This window comes from Passer domesticus, chromosome 29 (assembly GCF_036417665.1).
Source record: "Passer domesticus isolate bPasDom1 chromosome 29, bPasDom1.hap1, whole genome shotgun sequence".
In the NCBI taxonomy this organism is placed as follows: domain Eukaryota; kingdom Metazoa; phylum Chordata; class Aves; order Passeriformes; family Passeridae; genus Passer; species Passer domesticus.
In genome coordinates this window covers 2,648,884-2,673,907 of record NC_087502.1, presented here as the reverse complement: position 1 = coordinate 2,673,907, position 25,024 = coordinate 2,648,884, and the positions used below count along the sequence as shown (strand labels likewise).

General features: G+C 53.2%; 1 protein-coding gene and 1 long non-coding RNA gene across 2 annotated transcripts in view; one reads left to right on the top strand and one right to left on the bottom strand.

Moving 5' to 3' along the window:
* Positions 1-25,024, bottom strand: part of LOC135287370 (zinc finger protein 664-like) — an 85,079-nt gene that overhangs the window by 30,188 nt on the left and 29,867 nt on the right.
* Positions 16,372-17,176, top strand: LOC135287471 (uncharacterized). The gene is made up of 3 exons (XR_010351153.1): positions 16,372-16,465; positions 16,553-16,654; positions 17,094-17,176. It is a non-coding gene; the product is annotated as an uncharacterized LOC135287471 (long non-coding RNA).

The following is a 25,024-nucleotide window of genomic DNA, read 5'->3' as shown; positions in this document are numbered from 1 at the left end:
TGAAAACATTTCAGGCCACTGCCTTAACTGTTTGCTCTGGAACTTGCCCAAGGAGCTGCAGGGTCCAGGCAGATTTTCCTGTGGAGTGCCCCAGGACTCAGAGACCAGAGTGTCCCCATGGGGGATCCTTGACCAGAGGCACAAGTGCTGTGACATCACTGCTGTGCTGACATGGTCTTGGGATGGGATTGAGGAAGTGTCCCCAGGGTTCTAATTGCAGAATAATGGCAAAGGAGAGATCCAGACCTCCTTGGAGATCAGCACCAGTCAGGGAGGTGGCAGTGGACAGCCACTGACCACGTGCTAACAGCCCAGGCAGAGGGAGCTGGACATGGCCAGAGGCTCCCAGTGTGGGCAGATTGGCCCTGCAGCTTCAGGGACCCCATGGGAATGTCCCTGCCCCCCTCGGGGCTGTGGATGAGCTGTGCAGAAACTGTCCCTCCAGCTCTCAGCAGCATTTCAGCAATGAGGTTGTTTCCCCTCCATTGTATTCACTGTGATCCCCATGGCAGGAGAAATGATGAAGAGGACTCCATGGATATCAAGAGCATAATTAATTACTATATTATACTACAATATTATATACTATATTATACTATATTACATTACATCTAAACTGAATCTGCCAAGCACTCAACTCTGCTCTCAACTGCCGACAGTCCCGACACACACACACACACTTGGCGCTGATTGGCCAGGGAAACAAAATACCATCACTTTGGGTAAACAGTCTGCATATTGCATTCAACTTCTGCACAAACACAGGCACAGCAAATGAGATAAGAATTGTTTTTCCTTTTTCTGGGGTTCAGAGAATGTGAATCTCAGAAATATTCTTGGGAAGTCGTGCCTTGCTTTTCTCTGTGAAGAGACATGACTGCTGCTTTTGCATCAACCTTTTACAGTGGGGTCCTCAGCACAGGAAAGGCTCAGACTTTGTGGAGCACTTCCAGAGGAGGCTGAGGTGCTCCAAATGCTTGGAGCACCTCTGTGGCAGAGACAGGCTGTGGGAGTTGGGGCAGTTCAGCCTAGATCAGAAAAGGCCATGGGAAGACCCCACAGTGACCTTGCAGGACTTCAAGGAACTTCACAGGAAACGTGGGGAGAAATGTTTTAGTTCAGCTGGAGAAGAGGAAATGGTTTTAAAGCAGAAGAGGATAAATTCAGACTAGCGATAAGGAAGATATCTTTGATGCTGTGGTTGGTGAAACACTGGCACAGGTTTCCCAGACACCTGGTGCATGCCCCATGCTTGGAAATATTCCTGGTTGGATGAGCTCTGAGCAACATGATGGAGGAAAAGATGTCTCTGCTCCCACCCCCCAGGAGGCCCTGTGGTGTCAGCTACAGGAGTGGTCGGTGTCTCTTGTAGGATTCAATTCCCCCCGGGGAGCGGAGGGAACACACAGCAGCACAGATGGCAGGAACGTCCTCCCATGGAGAAGGGAATATTCTGGATCAACAGGCTCAGGCTGCCCAGTTTTGTGTCTCTGTAGATGGACTCAAGTGTCAGAAGAGACTGAGAACCAGGAGGCCCTGCGGTGTCTCTGAGTCTCCTTGGTTCCAGGAGGCCCCACAGATTCCCGGGGTGTAGTAGTAAGTTCCTTTGTTATGAAACAGTTGTGTTATAAGTGAAAGTAGTTTGTTCTGGTTGTCCCCCATGCATACTGGTTTGCACCGGAGATGTACCTTCCCATCCCCTGGTCCGTCTACATCAAGACCTACCCCTTATTCCAGACCCTTCCCTGCCACTCAGGAAACCCTGTCCACCTCCCTTGTCCATTACAGAAACCACACCTTGAGCTCTAGAATCTTCTGTGTCCATCTTGTATCCCTCGAATACCTATTGGTATGCTCAGTCTGCTCTCCTGCCCTGTTGTTCCCCATTGGTTGTCATAGTGTGGACGCTGCCCTGTGCTCCTGCCCAGGTTTCCTGCCATTGGTCCTGGTTTGTATCCTCCCCATGTTCACTCCCCCGTACTGCAGCTGTTGTAACCCTGGATTTGCTGTCAGTTGTCCCTGGACCCTGTCAGATATTAAAGCCTCTTGGGAACCTACACAAGCGATCCCTCTCTTTCCTTCGCTCTGGATTTCTCGGCTCGGGACATCAGTAGCTGCACAGAGCAGCCTGCTGCTTCCGGGAGACAAGCAGCCCTGCTTGTACCAGCAGCCAAACGGGCCCAAAGGGCAGATAGGGAGTGGCCACTCTTGGCACGGGCCAGGAGACAGGGCTAGCCACAGACATCTCCGAGCAGCCACCGTGTCACCAGGGCCCCTTTGGCTCCAAGAGGCCCCACAGAATCCCAGGGCCCCTTTGGCTCCATGAGGCCCCACAGAATCCCAGGGCCCCTTTGGTCTCATGACGTCCCACAGTGTCGCAAGGACCCCTGGACACCACAAGGCCCTGAGGTATCCCAATGGATCCTTGCTTCCAACTGGCCTGGCTGTGTCACGAGGGCCCCTGAATTCCCTGAGACCCCATAGTGTCACAGTGTCCCCTTGTTTCCACAAGCCACAGGTTTACAAGGGCCCCATGGCATCTTTAGGCACCAGAGTGTCACAGCATCCCCTCAGTTCCATGAACTCCACAGTGTCACAATGTCCCCTTGGTTCCATTCAGTCCTGCAGTGTCACAGTGTCCCGTTTATTCCATTTAGGTCTGCAGTGTCACAATGTCTCCTGGGAACCATGAGGCCCTGAGGGATCACAGTGGATGGTTCCATGAAACCCCACAGGTTGGCAGTCTCCTCTTGATTCCATGAGGGCCCATGGCCTCAAAGGGGCCTCTGGATTCTAAAAGGGCCTGGAGTGTCACGAGGCCCCTGTGATCCCATCAGTCTCTGCAGTGTCACCATGACCCCAGGAGGCCCTGCAGTGTCACCGTATCTCCATGAGTCCCTGAGGTGTCACAGTGTCCTCAGGAAACACCGCAGTGTCACCATGTCTCCATGAATCCCTGCAGTTTCACAGTGTCCCTGGGAGGCCATACAGTGTCACAATGTCCCCAGGAGACCCTGCAGTGTCACCGTGGAGCAGTACTGGAGTGGGCACAGCACCAGGGGAGGTTTGGCAGTGTTCCCCTCTCTGTGACACCACAGCAGTGGCAATTCCAACATTTCCCTCTCTGTGACACCACAAGGGTGGCAGCTCCAGAATTCCACTCTATATGACCCCACAGCAATGGCTGCCCCAGCATTCCCTTCTCTGTCACACCAGAGCCGTAGCAGCCCCAGCGTTCCCCTCTCTGTGACAACACAGCTGTGGCACTCCCCCTAGTCCCCCTCTCTGTGACACCAGAGGTGGCACCCCCAGCGTTCCCCTCTGTCTGACACCAGCACAGTGGCAAACCAAAGATTCCCCTCTCTATGAGAAATCAGTGGTGGAAGCCCCAAGGTTCCAATCTCTCTGACCCCACATCGGTGGTAGACCCAACGTTCCATGGTCTATGAAAACACAGACGTAGCAGGCCCAGCGTTCGCCTCTCTGTGACACTGCAGCACTGGCAGCCCCAGTGTTCCCCTGTCAGTGACACTACAGTGTTGGCAACCTCAGTGTTCCCCGCTTTGTGACATGACAGCAGTGCAAACACCAGTGTCACCTTGTCTATGACACTGAAGCAGTTGTAAGCCCAGTGTTCCCTTCTCTGTGAAACCCCAGGAGTGGCAGTTCCAACATTCCCCTCTCTGTGACACCTCAACATCTACAGCCCCAGTGTTTCCCTGTCAGTGACATGAGAGCAGTGGCAATACCAATGACCCCTTGTCTATGACACCAAAGCAGTTGCACCCCCAGCGTTCCCCTCTCTGAGACACCACAGAGGTGGCACTCCCAGCATTCTCCTCTCTATGACAGCATTGCAGTGGCAGCCCCAACACTCCCCTCTCTATGACACCACAAGGGTGCCAGCCCCAAATGTTCCCCTGTTTGTGACAGCACAGCGGTGGCAGCCCCAGTGTTCCCTTCTATGACACCACAGCAGCAGCCGCCCAAACCTTCCCCTCCCTGTGACACCACAACTGTGGCAGTTCCCTTGTCCTGGTCTCTGTGACACCACAGTGGGTGATGCCTGAACGTTCCCCTCTCCGTGACACTGCAGCTGTGGCAGCAGCACTGGAACAGAAGCAGCAACCTTGGAACAACAGGGGAGCAGGGGAGGAGCAGAGACAGAGCTCTGGAACAGTGGGAGATGGGCAGTGGTGAAGCGCTGGAGCAGTGCTGGAGCTGTGGTGGAACTGTGGTGGATGAGCAGAGGAACTGTGCTCAGAGTTCAGAGGAAGATCCCCAGAGCAGCACTGGAGCAGCTTTGGAGCAGCAGTGGAGTAACCATGGAAAAGTGGAACAGTGGTGGAACAGGAACCATAGCCATGAACTGTTGCCACATTTCCCTTCATGGAGAAAAGCAAGGCACAATTCTTCCCAAGGATTTCTAACATTAATATTCTCTGAAGCTCAGAGAAAGGGAAAACAAAATTCTTATCTCATTTGCTGTGCATGTGTTGTGCCAAAGTAGAATGCAATATGGAGATTGTTTACCCAAAGTGAGGATGTTTTGTTTCCTGCACCTATTAGGGCCAAGAGAGTGTGTGTGTTGGACTGTCGGCTGCCAGTCAAGGGAGAGTCAGGAGATGAGTGCAGTTCTGTGCAGTTGTGTGCAGAGATGAGTGCTTGGCAGATTCAGTTTAGATGTAATGCATACAGCATAGTATAATAAAGTAATTAATTAGCTTTCTGATATTAATGGAGTCCACCTCTTCATTCCCTCACCAACATCGGAGACACCTTTGATTTACAGTAATGAACAGTGGTAGCTCAGCCATGGACAGTGTTGTCACATTGGTGGCACACTGGTGGCACAATGGTGGAACATTGGTGTCGCATTGCAGGCTCATTGGTGGCACATTGCTGGCACATTGGTGGCACATTGGTGGCACAGGCCCCACGGCCGTGGGGCGGCACAGGAGATGCCGACGCTGTGGGACACAGAGCGGCTCCGAGCGCTTTGTCCTGCAGGGACTGGCTCTGCACACCACAGCAATCCCAGCAGGCTGATCCAGAGCAGGGGTAGCAGCAGGAATTGTTGCTGGACTCTGGAAGGCAGGGATGGAGAGCATTGAATGGTGACCTGGAGGTTTGATCCTGCTCATTGTGGCCACTTTTGGGGTGCCAGGACCGTTCCAGTCCATCTGAAGTCATGAACTCAGGAGATACTCAGGACAAAAGCAATCAAACTGCCTTCTTTACTGCAGGGAAACACAGCTTGGGAGAAGTTTCATGATTCTGATTTAGGAACCAAACTGGATGAATTATTGGCCTGTGGTTTGTTCTAATCCTGGAACTATTCCCAAAGTGCTGGGATTTGGCATTAAAAAGGAGCAATATGCCTCATCACCTGGATATTGCACAAGGAGTACAGAGCTATTTGTGGTTGTTATAACTGAGAAAACAACTGGAATTTTTTCCCGATTTCACTCTTCCTTCCTCTCTCTCTGGGATGAGGGCTCCAAGACTCCCTGCAGGTCTGCTTTCCTGAAGCTGCTCCTCTGGAGTTGGGATGGGACAAATGAGCAGTGGGAAGAGGGAGGAAAATGGACCATTCAAACTGCAAACTCTGTTGTTGCAGCCTCTGCATTTCCAGTGTTTAGAAACTGTCATGTGTTCAACTCTCAGATCAACTCCCACATTTCTCTCTTTTGCCCTGGCAGAAAACCTTCCTTTGGCCCTATTTAGGATCTGACCCTCAGAAACACCTCAGTGCAGATACTTTTTGGTTGGTTTTGCTAACAGATAACAAGAAAATCAGCGGAAGGGGAGAGATGAGGTAGAGGGCAGAAACGTTTCCTTTCTTTTCTCTTCCAGGTGCAAAGTCTCCTGTGCAGGTTGTGCTGCAGCCAGAGACTTCCCAGGCCAAGGGCTGTGGGAAGCGATTCCGCTGAGGCAGCTGAGACAACTCCTCCCTGCTTTGCAGCCCTGGGGCTGGCAGGGGACACAGCTGCCCCCCGTGCACCCCACACAGCCCCTGGAATGGGGGATTCTTCCTGCCTCTGCCAGATGCTCCTTCTCCATCCCTGGCCTGACTGCTCCTGCTCTGAGCTCCCTGCCATGGTCATTGCTGGGGCTGGGGAGCAGGAGGGAGGAGCTCAGCGCCAACCTGGGAGGTGCCAGCGAGGTCAGAGATGTGTGGAAGTGACAGTGACAGAGTGACAGGATGTGCAGATGGACACAGGGACAAGAGAACACCTCTGGGGGAAACCTCTTCAAAATTTGGGGGATTTTTGTTTGTAAAATACATATAGACATGGATTCACAGACACACAGTGTGACTTTGCTGAAAGGGTTTATTGATTATTGATTATTGAGGGGAAATGGCCCAGGGCTCCCAGGGGATCAGAGGGTTCCTCCAGGGATGATCATCTCCTCATGCCACCAGAGGGGATCGGGACACGGGTGTCCCCACAGCTTCCAATCCTAAAAGACAAACCCCAGAACGTGACTCTGGAGCACACTGGGCCATGGATGGGCTTTGTCCCCACCCCTGTCCCTGCAGGCATGGCTCACCTAGGCATCCAGAGAGGCAGCCAGGCGCTTCACACGCAGAAGATGCTCTATCCTTTCAGGCAGAGGGGGCTGGGGACAAAGGCAGCGTTAGGGACACACTGGGGGCACTGGGCTGGACTGGGAGGCAGGGGAGAGCAGGGGGCCCTTGGGGAAGGGGCTGCAGGAGCAATGGGCTGCAGGAGCTGCTGTGCTCCTGCCCAGAAGCACTGGGCTCCTGGCCAAGAGGCACAGCTGGGGCAGGGGCTGCGTCCTGGCTGATCCAGGGGGTCCTGGGGTGACAGGGACGGGAATGCAGCAGGGGCCCTGGGCAAAGGCTTCCCTGGCGAGGAGCCGTGGGGCAGGGTGCTGTCTGGGCTGTCAGTAGGGGTGCACTGGGCTGTGCTGGGACAGACTGGGATGGGCTGGGCTGTGGTGGCCATGCAAGGGGAGGGTCTGACACCGACAGAACTCGTGGTACCCACCAGAGGTGTCTCCAGGTCCACGACGTTGTCTAAATCCAACTGCAGAGAGACCAGGAGACCTGGCTGGTCACTGGGATGTCCCCAGTGCCAGCGAGGGATGGGGGGACTGAACTGCCACCCAGTTCCCTGAGGGGATGCCCTCAAATGCCAGCAGCCCACTCACCTCCCGGAGATCATCTTGGGTTCCTTCCAGGAGTGCCTGGAAAGGAGAACAAAGGCTTGGTCTGGACTGGCCCTTGTGGGGCTGTGGGGGGACACGGGTGCAGGGAGCAGGGCCCAGGCAGAGGGATGGGAATTCAGGGCCTCCAAGGAGATCTGCTGGAGGTGGGGGAGACCCAAAGACACTGATCTGGGGTCAACTGAGGGCCCATGAGACAGGGCTGGGGGCGTGGAAGGAGCAGGGTGTGAGGTACAGGGGAGGAGAAAGGAATTGCAGTGTAGGGACATGGGAGTGCAAGGGACGGGCTAAGTGGGGACAGAAGAATGAGGATGGTTGGGGACAAAACCAACAGGACTGAGAGATGGTGTGGGAGTGGGGGTTGAGTCAGGGAATTGTACAGGGGGACCCTCCTGCATTCGACTGGAAGAAATGCAAAGGACTGAGGGGAAACACGGAAGGAAAGGCCTTGGGAATGGTCAGGGGCACAGAGGAAGGTCCAAAAGAGTGGGAAGGGAGGGCAGAAAGGGCAGGATGTGGGGACAGCGTTTGGCTGGTGCCTCACCTTGGCCTGTGCCGGGGGGCACAGCAGGATGCAGAAGAGCAGGGCCACGCTGAGCACAGCCACCTTCATCTTCCTCTGGCTCTGGGCAGCAATGCCTGAGGCTGCAGCAGGTGAGGAGCACCTTTATCCCTGCTGGGACTCCTCCCTGCACCCTCCCTGCCAGCCCCCAGGCCAAAGCCAGGCTTGGCACAGCCCCCAGCCCTGGCCACAAGTCCAGCCCTGGCACAGAGTCCACCCCACCTGTGGCATGGATCCAGCCCCCTTGCCCGGCATCCCTCCAGCTTCCTGCACAGGGCAGCTGCCCCTGGAAGGGCCCAGGCACCTGGGGGGCCAAGGGGAGCAGGCAGGGAGCCAAAGGCATCTGGGCACCCTGTGGGGACAACCCCCATTCCAACACAATCCATCCTCCAACACCCCCAGTGCCAGATCCCCCATCTCCTGCTGCCCCTCTCCTCCCAGAGCTTTCCCTGTGGGACAGCCCAGAGCTGAGCCCGGCCCCAAACCCAACATGTGGGAGAACAAAGGGAACAAGGAACATGTGATCAGGTGGGTGATTGGCATCTCCAGTCACTGCAGACACTGGGAGCACTGGGCAATGCTGATCACCTGCAGATAAGGCTGAGGGTTGGGGAATGGCTCAGGCGTGACAATTCCCACATGCACACAACCTGATATCCCATTCCCTGCAGATGCCAATCCCATCCAGTCTCCATGCCCAGAGCACTGTCCAGAGGGGAATATGCCCTGCCCTGACCCTCATCCTGTCACACCTGCAGCCACTGAGACCTCCCAGAGCACCTGGGGCATGGCCCTGGCTCTGGGCCCAGGCCAGCACTGGCCCTGAGCAGGATGTGCCCATCCCAGGGACATGGGGAAGGGAGCACCTCTCCCCAGGCAGCCACTCGGACCTCATTGGGGTAACAGAGGTGCCCTGTGAGGAGCAGGGGTGTTGGTCCCTTATCAGCATCTCTGACAAGCCCTGTTTACCCAGGCCCTGAGGCAGCAGGAGGACATTCAGACATCTTGGGCTTTCTGGGACTGCCTGGTGCAGGGTGGTCTGTGCATGGGGGAGCTGAGAGCAGATGGATCCCTGGTGGGGACAACCCCCACTCCAACACAATCCATCCTCCAACAGCCCCCAGAGCCACGTACCCCCATCTCCTGCTGCCCCTTCACTACCAGAGTGTCGTGGGGACAGGACATTTTCATGCTTATTATCCCAAATCGTGGTTTCTGTTCCCTGCTCCGTTTGTTGTGTCTATCGTTTTGTCCTTCCCCCCCGCCCCTGCCTTGGGGCTCGGCTTTTTGCATGCTGCTTAACCGGCTGGCTGCTTGCTTGCTCTTCTAGCTTTGCTTCTCTTTCTTTTTTTTTCTTCTTTTTCTTGCTTTTTTAGCTCGCTTGCTTTTTCGCCTTTTTTTTTTTTCCTTTCCCCGGTTTCTGTTGTTCCCTTTCTTCCCTTTTCCCCCCCCCACCTTTCCCCCCCCGAAGATATCGGACCGGTGCCGGGCAAGGGGCTCTGTCCGGGGTCTGCAAGAGAAGCTTCGTACCCTCCGAAGCGGAGAGAGAAACGGCTCGACCCCTTGGACTGGTGAAACATCTGTTGCCATCTCGGGCTATTTCTCTTGTGCTGGGAGTGTTTTTTTTTTTTGTTGTTCTTTAATAAACAAGCTTTTTCCACTTCCCCTCTGAAGAAATTCTTCCCGAACCCAGTGGTGGGGAGGGGGGAAGGTGCGGAGGGTTTTGTTTCCTATAAGGGGCTCCTTTGGAGATATTTTCCCCTAATTTGTCCTAAACCAGTTCAAATAATTTGGTGGCCCGTACGGGGAAACTGGACGAAGTGGAAAAAGCTTTACTCTAATAATATTTTTGGCTTTAACTGTTTGTGGGAATATTGGTATGTCTCCTTTTAAAGTTGTAATGTCATTTGGAGTGAAAGCCTGCCTCTATCTCTGGTCGTTAGGGTTCTTTGAAGTTTTCATAGCTTTATGGTCACTGGGGTTATTTTCTTATCCAGAAATAGCTCCGGTATTGTCCCTAATACGTAGCTTTTGTAGCAGAGGCGCACTAACCAGAATATTCATCGGGCTGGGCTTGGGTGTGATACTTTGCAAGGGGCTTATAAAAATGTTGTTATCGGTTCCAGGAATGTATAATTCGTGGTTGCGCCTGTGTGTTAAATTTGTTATGGGGGAGGAGGTTATTCAGCCTTTGCTTTCCTTTTCCTCCTCCGAATTGTTTACATTTCTATTAGAAAATGTTCAGTTCTCCCTGACTGCCAAGGACACCATCTTTCTGTTATTTAATTTAACAACCTTGCTCTATACTGTCTGCAGTTTATATAAGATGAAGGCTGAAATTTCTATAGGGGCTGGTGAGACCCCTGATTTAGGGGTACAACCAAGGGTAAAAAGTCCTGAGTGGTGTGGGAAATGGGAGGATATGGGCCAAATTTTAAAGGAGTTTTCTGATCCGGTAGACTGGGACTTTCCATCTGAACAAATTCAGAACCCGGCTGAGGTGGCGAAGTACCTGAAAGGGAAATGCCAGGATAACCCTAAGGAGAAAAGGATCCTTGCAGTGAGCTGGGCCCTGGCATATGCTTATCGTACCCTGCTAGATACTGTAGGGCAGCAGACAGAGGCAGGGGGGCAGGGAGATAAATCAGCAGCTATCCCAGTTACTCAGGCTGCAGCTAACATCCCAGGCTCGAAGCCAGCAGTTAAATCAGACAGTGAGCCTCAGCCAAGGGCTGTTGCTACTAGTACAAGAAGTGGAAAGTGTACAGATAAGACTGACCGACCAGTAGAGGATGATGATGATTACGATGCAGGAGAAGGACCCTCAACACCTCCTGACATAAAATCAGGAGTCAAAGCAACTGGCACAAGATCAGAGGCCACTATTGATTCCTTCTCCCTGAGGGACCTTCGAGGCCTAAGGAAGGATTATCGGCGACAGCCCGACGAATCTATAATTAGTTGGCTGGTCCGCCTTTGGGATGCGGCAGGGGAGGCTACCATTCTGGATGGCACTGAAGCGAGGCATTTGGGATCCCTGTCACATGATCCCGTCATCGACCAAGGCATGATGAGGGGGGCTAGCCCTCACAGCCTCTGGGAACGGGTCCTGGACAGCGTGGCACAGAGATATCTGTGTGCCGATGACCTCTATGTTCAGCAGACACGATGGAAGACCATAGAACAGGGGATCCAACGCCTGAGGGAGATGGCAGTGGTGGAGATCATTTTTTCAGACGATGTAACAACTAGGAATCCGGACTTTGTACCATGCACACCTGTAATGTGGAGGAAACTGGTGCGACTTGGGCCACCTGAATACGCTTCTGCTCTAGCAATAATGAAGCGGGAGGAGGTATATGAGACTGTACTCGATATGGCGAAAAAACTTCGGGCATATGCGGATGCTGTACATGGCCCGACTCATGCCAGAATTGCAGCTGTGGAAACACGACTGCAGGAACTAGAAGACAAAATAGAGGAAAGCAGCAAGAAACTCAGGGAAGAGATTAAGGAAGACCTCCTCCAAATTTCAGCTGTACAAATTAGAGGCCCTGGTACCCAACGCAGACGTTCCCTTGTTGGGGAGAGAAGGTACACCCCACGAGCTGAGTTGTGGTTCTTCTTACGTGAGTCTAGAGAAAACATGACGAAATGGGATAGGAAGCCTACTGCTGCTCTGGCACAACGGGTGCGTGAATTGAAGGAAGGTAAGAAAAGGAAAGCAGCCCCAGTTGCCCGTAGCCGAACAGTCAGGTATGATGATGATGACATGTCTGATCCCCTTGAGGGAACCTCCAAGACATATGCCCCAGGAAAGAAGGATAAACAGGCGTAGAGGGGCCCTGCCTCTAGCCAGGTAGAGGCATGGGAAAACCGTATCTTTTGGACGGTGTGGATCCGATGGCCTGGCACATCAGAACCACAAAAATATGACGCTTTAGTGGATACTGGTGCACAGTGTACTCTAATACCATCGGGACATGTGGGGGCCGAGCCTGTTTCCATTGCTGGTGTGACAGGGGGATCACAACAACTGACCCTGGTGGAAGCTGAGGTGAGCCTGACTGGGAAGGAGTGGAAGAAACATCCCATTGTGACTGGCCCAGGGGCTCTGTGTATTCTGGGCATAGACTTCCTCCGGAACGGCTATTACAAAGACCCAAAGGGACTCAGATGGGCTTTTGGCATAGCTGCTGTAGAGGCAGAGAACGTTAAGCAATTGAACACCTTGCCTGGACTGACGGAAAACCCATCTGCAGTAGGACTCCTGAGGGTAGAAGAGCAGCTCGTGCCAATTGCGACCTCGACAGTGCATCGCCGGCAGTATAGAACGAATCAAGATGCCGTGATCCCCATCCACAAAATGATTCGTGAGCTGGAGAGCCAAGGGGTGGTTAGCAAAACCCACTCACCCTTCAACAGCCCCATCTGGCCTGTGCGTAAATCTGAACGGGAATGGAGATTGACGGTGGACTATCGTGCCTTGAATGAAGTGACACCACCACTGAGCGCTGCTGTGCCGGACATGCTAGAACTCCAGTACGAGCTGGAGTCCAAGGCAGCGAAGTGGTATGCCACTATTGATATTGCTAATGCATTTTTCTCCATTCCTCTGGCAGCAGAATGCAGGCCTCAGTTTGCTTTCACCTGGAGGGGCGTGCAGTACACCTGGAACCGACTGCCCCAGGGGTGGAAACACAGTCCCACTATCTGCCATGGACTGATCCAAACTGCATTAGAGGAGGGTGAGGCTCCAGAACATCTGCAATACATCGATGATATCATTGTGTGGGGGAAAACGGCAACAGAAGTGTTTGAGAAAGGAGAGAAAATAATCCAGATTCTCCTGAAAGCCGGCTTTGCCATCAAGAAGAGCAAAGTCAAGAGACCTGCTCGAGAGATCCAGTTCCTTGGAGTGAAGTGGCAAGATGGACGGCGTCAGATTCCCACCGATGTCATCAATAAGATCACAGCTATGTCCCCACCAACCAGCAAAAAGGAAACACAAGCTTTCCTAGGCGCCATAGGGTTTTGGAGAATGCACATTCCGGAGTATAGCCAGATTGTGAGCCCTCTCTACCTGGTCACCCTCAAGAAGAACGATTTCCACTGGAGCCCTGAACAGCAGCAAGCCTTTGCCCAGATCAAGCAGGAGATTGCTCATGCTGTAGCCCTTGGCCCAGTCAGGACAGGACCAGATGTGAAAAACGTACTCTACTCTGCAGCCGGGAACCATGGCCTGTCCTGGAGCCTTTGGCAGAAGGTGCCTGGTGAGACTCGAGGCCGACCATTAGGATTCTGGAGTCGAAGCTATAGAGGGTCTGAAGCCAGCTACACTCCTACAAAGAAGGAAATTTTGGCAGCCTATGAAGGAGTCCAAGCCGCCTCGGAGGTGATTGGCACGGAGGCACAACTCCTCCTGGCACCCCGACTACCAGTGCTGGGGTGGATGTTCAGAGGAAAGACTCCCTCTACCCACCATGCCACCAGTGCAACATGGAGCAAGTGGATTGCTCTCATCACACAGCGCGCCCGTATTGGAAACCTGAATCGACCTGGGATTCTGGAAGTAATTACAAACTGGCCTGAAGGTGAGAATTTTGGTCTCGCTGATGAAGAAGAACAAGAAGCGGAAGAAGCACCACCATACAACCAACTGCCGGCAGAAAAAACACGGTATGCTCTTTTTACTGATGGTTCTTGCCGCATTGTGGGAATGAAACGGAAGTGGAAAGCAGCTGTATGGAGCCCCACACGACAGGTCGCAGAAGCCACTGAAGGAGAGGGTGGATCAAGCCAACTCGCTGAACTTAAGGCCGTTCAGCTGGCTCTAGACATTGCTGAAAGAGAGAAGTGGCCAAAGCTCTACCTCTACACTGATTCGTGGATGGTAGCCAATGCGCTGTGGGGCTGGCTGGAGAGATGGAAAAGGGCTAACTGGCAGCGTAGAGGAAAGCCAATTTGGGCTGCTGAAGAATGGAAAGATATTGCCACCAGGTTAGAGAAACTACCTGTGAAGGTTCGCCACGTAGATGCCCATGTCCCCAGAAGCAGAGCTAATGAAGAGCAGCAAAACAATCATCAGGTAGATCAGGCTGCAAGGATAGGGGTGTCAAAGATAGACCTAGATTGGGAACACAAGGGAGAGTTATTCCTAGCTCGATGGGCCCATGATGCCTCAGGCCATCAGGGTAGAGATGCCACCTACAAGTGGGCACGAGACCGAGGGGTAGATTTAACCATGGACAGTGTTTCTCAGGTTATCCATGACTGTGAGACGTGTGCTGCCATCAAACAGGCCAAGCGAGTGAAGCCCCTATGGTATGGTGGACGGTGGTCCAAATACAAGTATGGGGAGGCCTGGCAGATTGATTACATCACACTGCCTCAAACCCGCCAAGGCAAGCGCTACGTGCTCACAATGGTAGAAGCCACCACAGGATGGTTGGAAACCTACCCTGTGTCTCATGCTACCGCCCGTAACACCATCCTGGGCCTTGAAAAGCAGGTCCTTTGGAGGCATGGTACCCCTGAGAGGATTGAGTCAGACAATGGGACTCATTTTAAAAATAATCTTATTAACACCTGGGCTAGGGAACATGGCATTGAGTGGGTATACCACATCCCCTACCATGCACCAGCTGCAGGTAAAGTGGAGAGATGCAATGGATTGTTAAAGACCACCTTGAAGGCATTGGGTGGGGGGTCTCTCAAGAACTGGGAGCAGCATTTAGCCAGGGCCACCTGGTTAGTTAACACTCGAGGTTCCACCAACCGAGCAGGTCCTGCCCAGTCTGAGTCCCTCAATATAGTAGATGGAGATAAAGTCCCAGTGGCCCATGTCAGAGGTTTGTTGGAGAAGACAGTATGGATTAATCCTGCCTCGAGTACAGGCAAACCCATTCGTGGGATTGTCTTTGCTCAAGGACCAGGTTATACCTGGTGGATAATGCAGAAAGATGGGACAACCCGTTGTGTACCTCAGGGAGATCTGATTGTGGGATGATATCATTGTTTGTTAAGCGTGACCACCATTGTCTGTACATTAGATCATACAGACATGAAACAGAAGGAAATATGAAAGTGTCGAAGGTCTGAGCAAGTAAGAATGAAAGAAAACGTGTAAGTGTGGAAAGTTGGAGCAAGTGAGAAGAAAGTTTACGTTGTTCAATAACATGTTCACGATATGGGATAAGGGGTGGAATGTCGTGGGGACAGGACATTTTCATGCTTATTATCCCAAATCGTGGTTTCTGTTCCCTGCTCCGTTTGTTGTGTCTATCGTTTTGTCCTTCCCCCGCCCCTGCCTTGGGGCTCGGCTTTTTGCATGCTGCTTGGCCGGCTGGCTGCTTGCTTGCTCTTCTAGCTTTGCTTCTCTTTCTTTTTTTTTTTCTTGCTTTTTTAGCTCGCTTGCTTTTTCGCCATTTTTTTTTTTTCCTTTCCCCGGTTTCTGTTGTTCCCTTTCTTCCCTTTCCCCCCCCCCCCTTTCCCCCCCCGAAGATATCGGACCGGCGCCGGGCAAGGGGCTCTGTCCGGGGTCTGCAAGAGAAGCTTCGTACCCTCCGCAGCGAAGAGAGAAACGGCTCGACCCCTTGGACTGGTGAAACATCTGTCGCCATCTCGGGCTATTTCTCTTGTGCTGGGAGTGTTTTCTTGTTGTTCTTTAATAAACAAGCTTTTTCCACTTCCCCTCTGAAGAAATTCTTCCCGAACCCAGTGGTGGGGAGGGGGGAAGGTGCGGAGGGTTTTGTTTCCTATAAGGGGCTCCTTTGGAGATATTTTCCCCTAATTTGTCCTAAACCAGTTCAACAGCCCAGGAGAATTATCCCGAGCAGACTCGGGGCACTCGGGTACTGAGCAGTCCTGCTGGGGTCCCTCCATGGGAGGCAGATCCTGAAACCTAGGAGCATCTGCATTCCCATGGTGGGGAAATGACAGAGCAGGACAGGAAGGCTCCAGTGTGTCCTGAGGGGGCCTGGTTATGTCCTTTCCATTCAGGGAGCAATTTCAGGGGGAAGAGGAATAGAGGGAGAGAGGAAATTAGGAAGGGAGCAAGAGAGGACTGAGGGAGGGATGATGGTGGCACTGCCTGCTGCATTTTTTCACTAGTGCTTTAGCAAGAGTTTTAGCTCTGGGAGTGGGAGAGCCCAAATGCAATCCGGGCTGCTCCAGGCACCTCGCCAGGGATGTTACACAGGGCCTGCAAAGAGGATGGGGATTGGTTAGGAGCCAGCACAGAGCTCCCCAGGGCCCTGTGCAGCTTTGGCCACGTCCATTCACATCTGGCTCCCACAACCTTACCCAACCCACTTGCAGTGCCCTGTTATCGGAGGCAGAGGGGGCCCCAACACACCAGGGAAATGGTTCTGATCTGTGCTCCCTTCTAGATTGGGATGGCAAATTGCATTATCTGGATGCCCTGCTGGATGATGGCTTAAAACTCTTGAAGAATGCTGGAGGCAAGTTCTCCATGTGCCTTTCTTAACAATATCCTGACCGTGCTGCAGGTGCCAGCACAGAACCATGCACATGTGTGCCCTCGCCCTGCGCGATCCCCTCACCGCTCCTGCGGCTCAGTGGTGCCCGTGCAGATCAGCAGAGATGGCAGAAGCTTCTGTGACTGTTGTGTTACAGGTGTGTCTGCAGGGAGGACTTCTCCAGCTCCTTTGCTGCTTCCTACACAGAAGCCTGGCAACCATCACAGAAGTGAGTAGTGTGTCCCTGCTGACCCCACAGGCTGAGCCCTGCTTTTGTGGGATCCATTCCTGGGAAATGGAACTATGTTGCTCTAAGGTCCTCCAAGGAGAAAGAACAAAGCTACAGGACACTAGAAACCCCATGATCCATCCGAAAACATGAGGCAAATGCTGAAAGAATTGCTGCAAGCCGAACAAGGTGGGTGCATTTCCCTCATGCTTCCCCTGGGTCTCAGCAGCCAGCGCCTTTGGCTGCACATCTGGACACGCCGTGCCCGGCACAGCGGGAAGGGATCCATGGCAGCCTCACTGCCCTGCTTTTGCTGTCACGCCCTGCAGGGCTGTTTCTCAGCCTGGCCTGGCTGCAGCTTCTGCCCAGCCTCTGCAGGAAGACATTTGGCATCAGCTGACAGGCAGCCCAAACTGCACCATGGGCCTAAGATCCCCTGAAATTTCATAGTCTCCAGGATGATCACTAAGGGCGGGTGTTATCATGAAAGTGGACCCTGGCCTACCCAGAAAATTGTGTGGATTCCTGATCTTTAACCATGTCTTTCCCAAGTACTGGCTGCTGAAGATGCCACTTCCCAGTGGGGAACAGCCCCACCTGATCCAGCTGTCCCTTTTCCTTTCTGTAGAAGTGGATGCAGAGGCTGGGCAGAAGGCGACATTTCCCCGAGGAAGCAGTGGATCTGTGGCAGCCTCTGCTGCAGGAAGAGAGGCGATGCCAGGCACAGTCCCAGGAGGTAATTGCTGTGCCTCTGGGCCTGAGCCCTGCTGAGGCTTCAGCTGCCCTCTCTGCTGCCTGGAGTGCAGGCACAGCCCAGACAAGACTGGCACAGCCCAGGGGAATTATCCCGAGCAGGCTCGGGGCACTCGGGTACTGAGCAGTCCTGCTGGCCTGAAACCTGGGAGCAACTGCACGGGGTGCCTGTGGTGGGGAAATGACAGAGAGAGATAGCAAGGCTCCAGCGTGTCCTTAGTGGGCTTAGCTGGGTCCCCTTAGGCTGAGGGAGCTGTCCCAGCAGATGGAGGAAGGGCGGCTGGGAGGACAGGCAGGAGGGAGTTTGCTAGGGATACTTGCAGCACTGCCTGCTGCAGTTCTTCCCAGGGATTAAAGGAGGGTTTTCTTTGTGTGACTGAGAGAATCCCCACGGGCCCTTGGCTGCTCCAGCCACATCTCCAGGGATGTTGCACAGGGCCTGCAAAGAGGATAGGGATTGACCATGAGCCTGCCCAGAGCTCTCCAGGCCCCTGAGCAGCTTTGGCCACGTCCATTCACATCTGGCTCCCAAGGCCTTACCCGACCTACATGCAGTGCCCAGTTCCCTGAGGCAGAAGGGGATCCCAGCACATCATGGACATGGTTCTGATCTTTGCTAACTTCTAGATTGGGATCAAGACATGGATTATCTGGGAAACCTGCTGGATTATGGCTTGAAACTCATGGGAAATCCTGGAGGCAAGTGCTCAATGTACTTTTCCTGAGAGAATACACAGTGACCAAATGGCAAGAGCTCATATATTTGCCCATTCACTTAAGATCATCTGAAGGTTGATGGAATACGGAAAATTTTGCCCTGCTCCCTTCTGGAGCCCTGAGGGATCCCACAGGATCACTGTCAGTGCGAGGAAGGAGCATTTAGCTGTCCATCTTCCTCCTGTGTGTAATGCCAGTGTGTCCTTCTGTGTGCTCTGTGCAGCCAGGGAGAAGAGCAGAGAGGGAAGGGGCCGGGCCCAGGGCTGTGCCCCGGGGCTGAGCCTTGTGGGCAGCCTGAGGATCTCCTGCAGTGCCACAGGAGCTCTTCTGTCCTGCCTTTCTTTGCAGCTGAACCTGCTGGTGAAGGTGGTGCAGCTTCCCAGGCCATGTCCAGGACCGAGCCTCTGGGAGATGCTGAGGGTAGGTCATGGCCTTTTCCTCTGGGAGAGCTGCCAGCTCAGAGCCCAAAGCTGGGCCAGGGGGCATTGCTGCAGGTGCCAGCACAGAACCATGCACATGTGTGCCCTCGCCCTGCGCGATCCCCTCCCTGCTCCTGCAGCTCAGGCATGGCAGCTGTTTGGAAAGTGAGAGCCCTGGACCTGCTCCAAAAGCCATGATATTTTCTGAAACCTATCCCCATGTTGGATAAGCGTGACATCTGGAGATGCCACCACCCAAATCAGGAACTCTTCCATCTAATCCAGCTGTCCTTTTTCCTGTCAGAAGTGATGGACCAAAAATCTGTGCAGAAGGAGGCACATCCTGGAGGAAGCATTTCCCCATGGACAGCCCCTGTTGCTGGAAGGAAAGTGATGCCAGACACGGGCACGGGCACAGCAGGTAATTGCTGTGCTGGGCTCAGCCCTGGGTGGGGCTGTGTGGCAGCAGGTCTTCCCTGGCCCTGCAGCAGCCAAAGCTGGAGGCGCCTCGGCTTCCAGGCCTCTGGAGCTGGTTCAGAGCCCCGGGGAAACGGGACTGGTGCAGCAACGTCCCTCCCGCTGCAGCTGCTGCGGAGCTGGCCCTGAGTGCCCAGAGGCCCAAGGCACAGGAGCAGCCCCGAGCGGGAGCCCTGCCGCCAGCCCAGGGCCAGAGCCAGCCCTGGCTCCCGACTGAGCAGGGGCTGCGCTGGGTCCTGACAGGGCCTGAGCCTGTCCCCTGGGGCTGGGGGAGCTGTCACGGGGCAGGGAGGGCCAGGGGTGGCAGTGGCTGCTCAGGGATGGCTTTGGCCCGTGTCCCTGGCAGCAGCCACTGCCCAAGCAGCTGCGCTGCCCCCGGGCTCTCCTCCCGGCCTGCTGGGCTTTGTTGGCTGGCACAGCCTGTGCCCAGGGGCGGCAAGGTGCCTGCAGGCCCCAGCTCTGGGGGAAACAGAGGACGTCCTGCCCGTATCCACCTTGCTGCCAGCTCAGCAGTGCAGCACAGCACAGGCTCACGTTCCCCATTGCTCCCACAGATGCAGCCGGCACCACAACACGTGTTCCCGATGCCCAGAAGGGCCTTGGAAGGGGCTTCTGTATGGGAACAGGCTGCTGGACAGGGTTACTGGCAGGCCTGCTTTGTTTGGACCTTATTCTCATATTGTGCTGTGTCAGAATCTGGTGTTACTGGAAGAAGAAACGGTGAGTGGACATCTTTCCCTGAAAGAGCTTCTTTTGAAAATCTAATGTAGACAGGAAGCATTCCCAGCGAGGTCGTAGTGGAGCTGTGGCCAGTCCATGGTTCTCCAAATAACTCTGCTGAGGGTTCTGCTGCTGCCCAGTGCTTCCATTGGCCTCTTAATTGCTGGGCCTTGTCCTGGGGGCCCGCTGGGGCTGCAGCCAGTGCTGGTTCCCACTGAGGCTGCCTGGCCAAGAGCCGCCCCAGGGGCACGTGGCAGAGGCAGAGGGAGGTGGGGAGGAGAAAGAGCAGAGCCGAGATTGCCCTTGAGAGGCAGAGGCACTCTGGGGCCCGCTCCTGTCCAGGGACCCTGCCCAGAGCCGTCCCCTGTTGGCCTGTGCCAGCAGCTCCAGCCGTGCTGGGGAGCCTTGCCAGCTCTGGGCCCTGCTGTGCAGGAGGGTCCCTGTGTGCCACTGGCAGCTGGGGACTCAGCCACCTCCTCTCTCCACAGGAGCACCTCTGGAACTTCACCAGACCGGCCAAAGGCCTCAGTCATGGAGAACTGGGCCTGTCATGCTGCATCTCCGTGCCAGTGTCTGTTGTCCCTTCCACAAGTGCATTACCAGCTTATAGCTGGAAATATGCCGCCACCACCACCCACCTCCCTCTCCGAAGGGACTGACCTTGCTCTCCATCCAGGACAGGAGGTGCAGCCCTCTAGCCTAGGAATGGATTGTTGAAAAAGTTATATTTACTTGTAAAAATTTTAAATGTTTATTAAAACCTTTATTAAAAGTATAACAAGAGACTGAATTGGGAAAATGTTATGGCTCCGGGTATAGAGGATTTTCCCACCACGTGCTCATCCACACAATGGAGGTTTCACCTTTTAACTCTTTTGCCCTTCTTAAAGTTCTGTCCATCAACTCCTTCTTTGATGTCCAGTGGTGGAGTTTACTTCCGTACATCTCGCTTGGAGGTCAGGTGCTGCTCTCGTAGCAAGGTGACCCTCTTAAATGTCCCAAACTCAGGTAACCCCATGATAAAAACACAACAGGGGGTAAAACATATCTGTAAGTGTATAAATCTTCTCTTAACGTGTATACATGATATTTATCCTTTAATTGTGAGAGTCAACTGTCACATTACTTATCTATCACAGGCTTGAGTCCAGCTTCAGCTCAGGTGTCTGTGTGCTACCACCAGCACAGGCGGAGCTGCTCGTCTGGGCACAGCCAGGCATGGGCAGGCAGCAGCTGGGCATGGGGCTCATCAGACCAAGAGCACTCTCATGTTATCTTTGTCTTTCATTTTGAAACATTTAGATATGTTTTTCCTTTGTAGCATTGAGGAGAGTTTTTCATAGAATACGGACACCAGATATTTGTTCCCCTTTCCTCCAACAGTTCTGTATTTGTCCAAGTAGTTTTACAGTCAGGGAAACCTAGAATCCTCTGACACTTTGGCAATAAAAAGTAAAATTGCTTTTAATTCTTAATGTTTAGTCTTACACAGGCTGGACAAGACTGGCATTGCTCATGGGAATTATCCCAAACAGGCTCAGGGCACTCGGGTTCTGAGCAGTCCTGCTGGGGTCCTTCCATGGGGGACACATCCTGAAACCCGGCAGTAACTGCATGGGGTGCCAATGGTGAGGACAGGACAGAGGGTAAGAGCAAGGCTCCAGTGTGTCCTTAGTGGGCCTGAGCCTGTCCCCTGGGGCTGGGGGAGCTGTCACGGGGCAGGGAGGGCCAGGGGTGGCAGTGGCTGCTCAGGGATGGCTTTGGCCCGTGTCCCTGGCAGCAGCCACTGCCCAAGCAGCTGCGCTGCCCCCGGGCTCTCCTCCCGGCCTGCTGGGCTTTGTTGGGTGGCACAGCCTGTGCCAAGGGGTGGCAAGGTGCCTGCAGGCCCCAGCACTGGGGGAAACAGAGGACGTCCTGCCCGTATCCACCGTGCTGCCAGCTCAGCAGTGCAGCACAGCACGAGCTCATGCTCCCCACAGATCTTGTAGAGGTTCAAAGCAAGACAGGAACACATGCCCTGATTCCACTTTGATGAATCCCAATGATTTTCTGCTTGCAGGATGGGCACAAGCAGTGCATGACAGGTATAGCAGAGCCGCTGTTCACTGTGTCACTTGCCATGGCCTCTTTCACAGTTGTATATTTCTCCCTTCATATATCCTGCCAAACACCTAAGGGAGAACTGGACCTCTAATCGCATCGCACATCTCCATGCCCATGCCCGATGTCCCTGTGCCAGCTGCTTTAACAGCTTGTTGCTGTGCAGATGCTGCCTCCAGCCAGACAAGGTCCTCTCCCCCTGAAGGCACTGGCCCTGCTCTCTGGCCCCTACTGAAGGTGGGCAGGGCTTGGCCCAGCTCTTCTCTTGCACTAAAGAGATGGAGCTGCCACCCCAGTGTCCGGGTGGTAGCAGCAGCAAAGCCCACCCAGGATCAGCACAGGCTGAGCTGCGTGCCCAGGGGCAGCTGGGGATGTCCACAGTGTGGGCAGGCAGGAGCCAGGCAGGGGCTGCTGTGACCAGTGGCGGGTCCCCGAGGAGGATGGGGCAGCCCATGCTGAGCGTGCCTGGGCTGAGGGACCTTTCCTTCCATGGGACCATCTGGGCCTGGACCTCCTCCAGTGGCACGCCCAGGAAAAGAGGGAAGCCATCAAGAGCCTGTGAGTTACGCAGGGATGGGGTGCAGCTTCCTCCCTCCTTGGCTAGCGGGCAGATTAAAAGAGGCCTCTAGGGTTTGCGGCAAACAGGAGTGGGCAAACAGGGCCGTGGCATGTCTCTGAGTGGCAATTCACGGGGCAGTTTGCACAGGCAGGGCAAGCAGGCAGGGTTGCAGGTTTTCTTGCTAGGAAGGTTTACTGTGTGTTGTTTGCAGTGTTTCTGTTGGTTGCTTGGTTTTGGGGTTTCTGGTAGTAATAGTTTTTACACAATCAAAAACTGTAGTTAGTACAAGTGCATGTAACTAGATGGAGCCCTCCAAAAAGGATGTGTCTGTCCTGACCCAGTCGTGTGCAGAGTGTTTGAGCTTAGCAGTGGTTTCAGGGGGCAGTGAGGAGAAAAGCTGCCTGAGGTGTGAACAGGTGAATTATGTTCTTTCACTGGTGGCCGAGCTTAGGGAGGAAATTTAAAGACTAAGGAGTATCAGGGAAAGTGAAAGGGAAATAGATTGGTGGCGTTCAGCCCTTCCATCCCTACGCGAGGCCCAGCAAGAGTCACAGGACTCCTATGCTGCAAACTGTCAGGCAAGAGAAGGACACCTGGTAGATGAAGGGGAGTGGAAATGGTCCCTGCATGGTGAGGTTATGATAAAAATTCCTCCCGACCCCTCTCCCATAGCCAGGGGCCACTTCAGAATAGGTATGAGCCCCTGGATCTAGAGAGTCAGCCAAATGATTTAGAAGAAAATTATCTGCCCAGAGAGCCTCCCAATTATGATTAATCTGTAACATGGATTGCCACCTCTAACATCAAAAGGGAAAGAAGGGTAATGGTGGTGGGTGATTCCCTTCTGAGGGGAACAGAGGGCCCCATGTCAAGGGGACCCACCCCACAGAGAGGTCTGCTGCCTCCCTGGGGCCCAGGTGCAGGATATTCCTGAGGGAATTCCTGGGCTCATTCAGTCCTCTGATTATTATCCACTGTTGAAACTCCAGGCTGGAAGTGATGAGATTAAGAAGAGGAGTGTCAGGAAAATTGAAAGGGACCTCAGGGCACAGGGACAAGTGGTTGATGGGACAAGTGGTTGATAGGACAGGGACACAGGTAGTCTTTTCCTCAGTCCCTTTGGTGGCTAAGAAGAACAGTGAAAGGAATAGAAGTGCTCAAATTATTAACAAGTGGCTCAAGGCTTGGTGTTACCTGCAGAATTTTGAATTCTTTGATTATGGGGCAACTTTTACTGTACCTGGCCTGCTGGAACCAGATGGGCTCCATCTCTCTGTTAAGGGCAGAAGGTTTTTAGCTCATGAACAGGCAGGACTTGTTGAGAGGGCTTTAAACTAGGATTGAAGAGGGAAGGGGATGCAGCTGGGCTGACTGGAAGCAGGCCCAAGGGTGGTAAGCCTGAGTTAGGGGTGAAATCAGATGCAGCCCAGCTGAGGTGCATGGATACCAGTGCATGCAGCATGGGTAACAAACAGGAAGAGCTGGAGGCCATGGTCCAACAGCAGAGCTGTGGTGTAATTGCCATCAGGGAAATGTGGTGGGATGACTCACATGGCTGGAGCACTGCATGAGATAGCCAGAAACTCTTCAGAAGAGACAGGAAAGGGAGCAGAGGTGAAAGGGTGGCCCTTTATATTAGAGAGGGCTTTGATGCTATTGATGTTGAAAGTAATGATGAAGTTGAATGCCTGTGGGTGAGAATTAGGGGGAAGGCCAACAAGGCTGACATCCTACTGGGAGTCTGTTATTGTCCACCCAGCTGGAAGAAGTGGTGGACAACTCATTCTATAAGCAGCTAGAGAATGTTTCTGGGTAATCAGCCTTTGTTCTTGTAGGTGGTTTCAATTTGCCAGATATCTGCTGGGAACTTAATGCAGAATAAAAAAGGCAGTCCAGGAAATTTTTAGAGTGTGTGGAGGACAACCTTTTGTCACAGCTAGTGGGTGGGCCCACCAGGGGAGGGACTGTGTTAGATCTGTTGTTTGCAAATAGAGATGGGCTGGTGGGAGATGTGGTGGTTGGAGGCTCCATGGGGCAGAGTGATCAGGAGATTATAAAATTCTCAATATTTGGTGAAGTCAGGAGGAACATTAATAAGACTTTTATACTAGACTTTCGGAGAGCAGACTTTGGCCTATTTAGGAGGCTTATTCAAAGAGTTCCTTGGGAAGCAGCCCTTAAATGCAAGGGGGTTCAAGAAAAGTGGATGTGTTTCAAAAGAGAGATCTTGGGGGCACAGGAACAGACCTTCCCTGTGTGCTGAAAGATGAGGCGACGAGGCAATCACCCAGCCTAGAGGGGGAGGGAGGTTTTGAAGGACCTTAAGAATAAAAAGAGGACGAATCATCTTTGGAAGGAGGATCAGGTCTCTCAAGAAGTATTTAAGAGGGCTTCTAGAGCATATAGGAAAAAAATCAGGGAGGCCAAAGTTCATTTTGAAATTAAAATGGCAACTTCTGTAAAGGATAATAAAAAATAGAGGAGATATGCTGAACAATTCTTGGAATATGTAAACTAGATTGGGGGAAAAGTTTACTACGCATAAGGGTCTATGGATATGCAACAGGCTGATGTTGCATATTCAACATATGAGAATAAAGAAGAGTAGTCCAAGAAAAGAATTCCCAGAAATGAAAGCTATTTTAGAAACAGATGGTGAAAACTTTTGCCTTTAAACAGCTCATTTTTAAAACAATAAGTCGACATTGCACATCAACAAACTGTAAAAAATCTACTAAAAATAAGAAAAACTTCACAATAGCAGGGTTCCCCAGGCAGCTGTTACTCATGACAAAATTAAGAACCGCAAGAAAA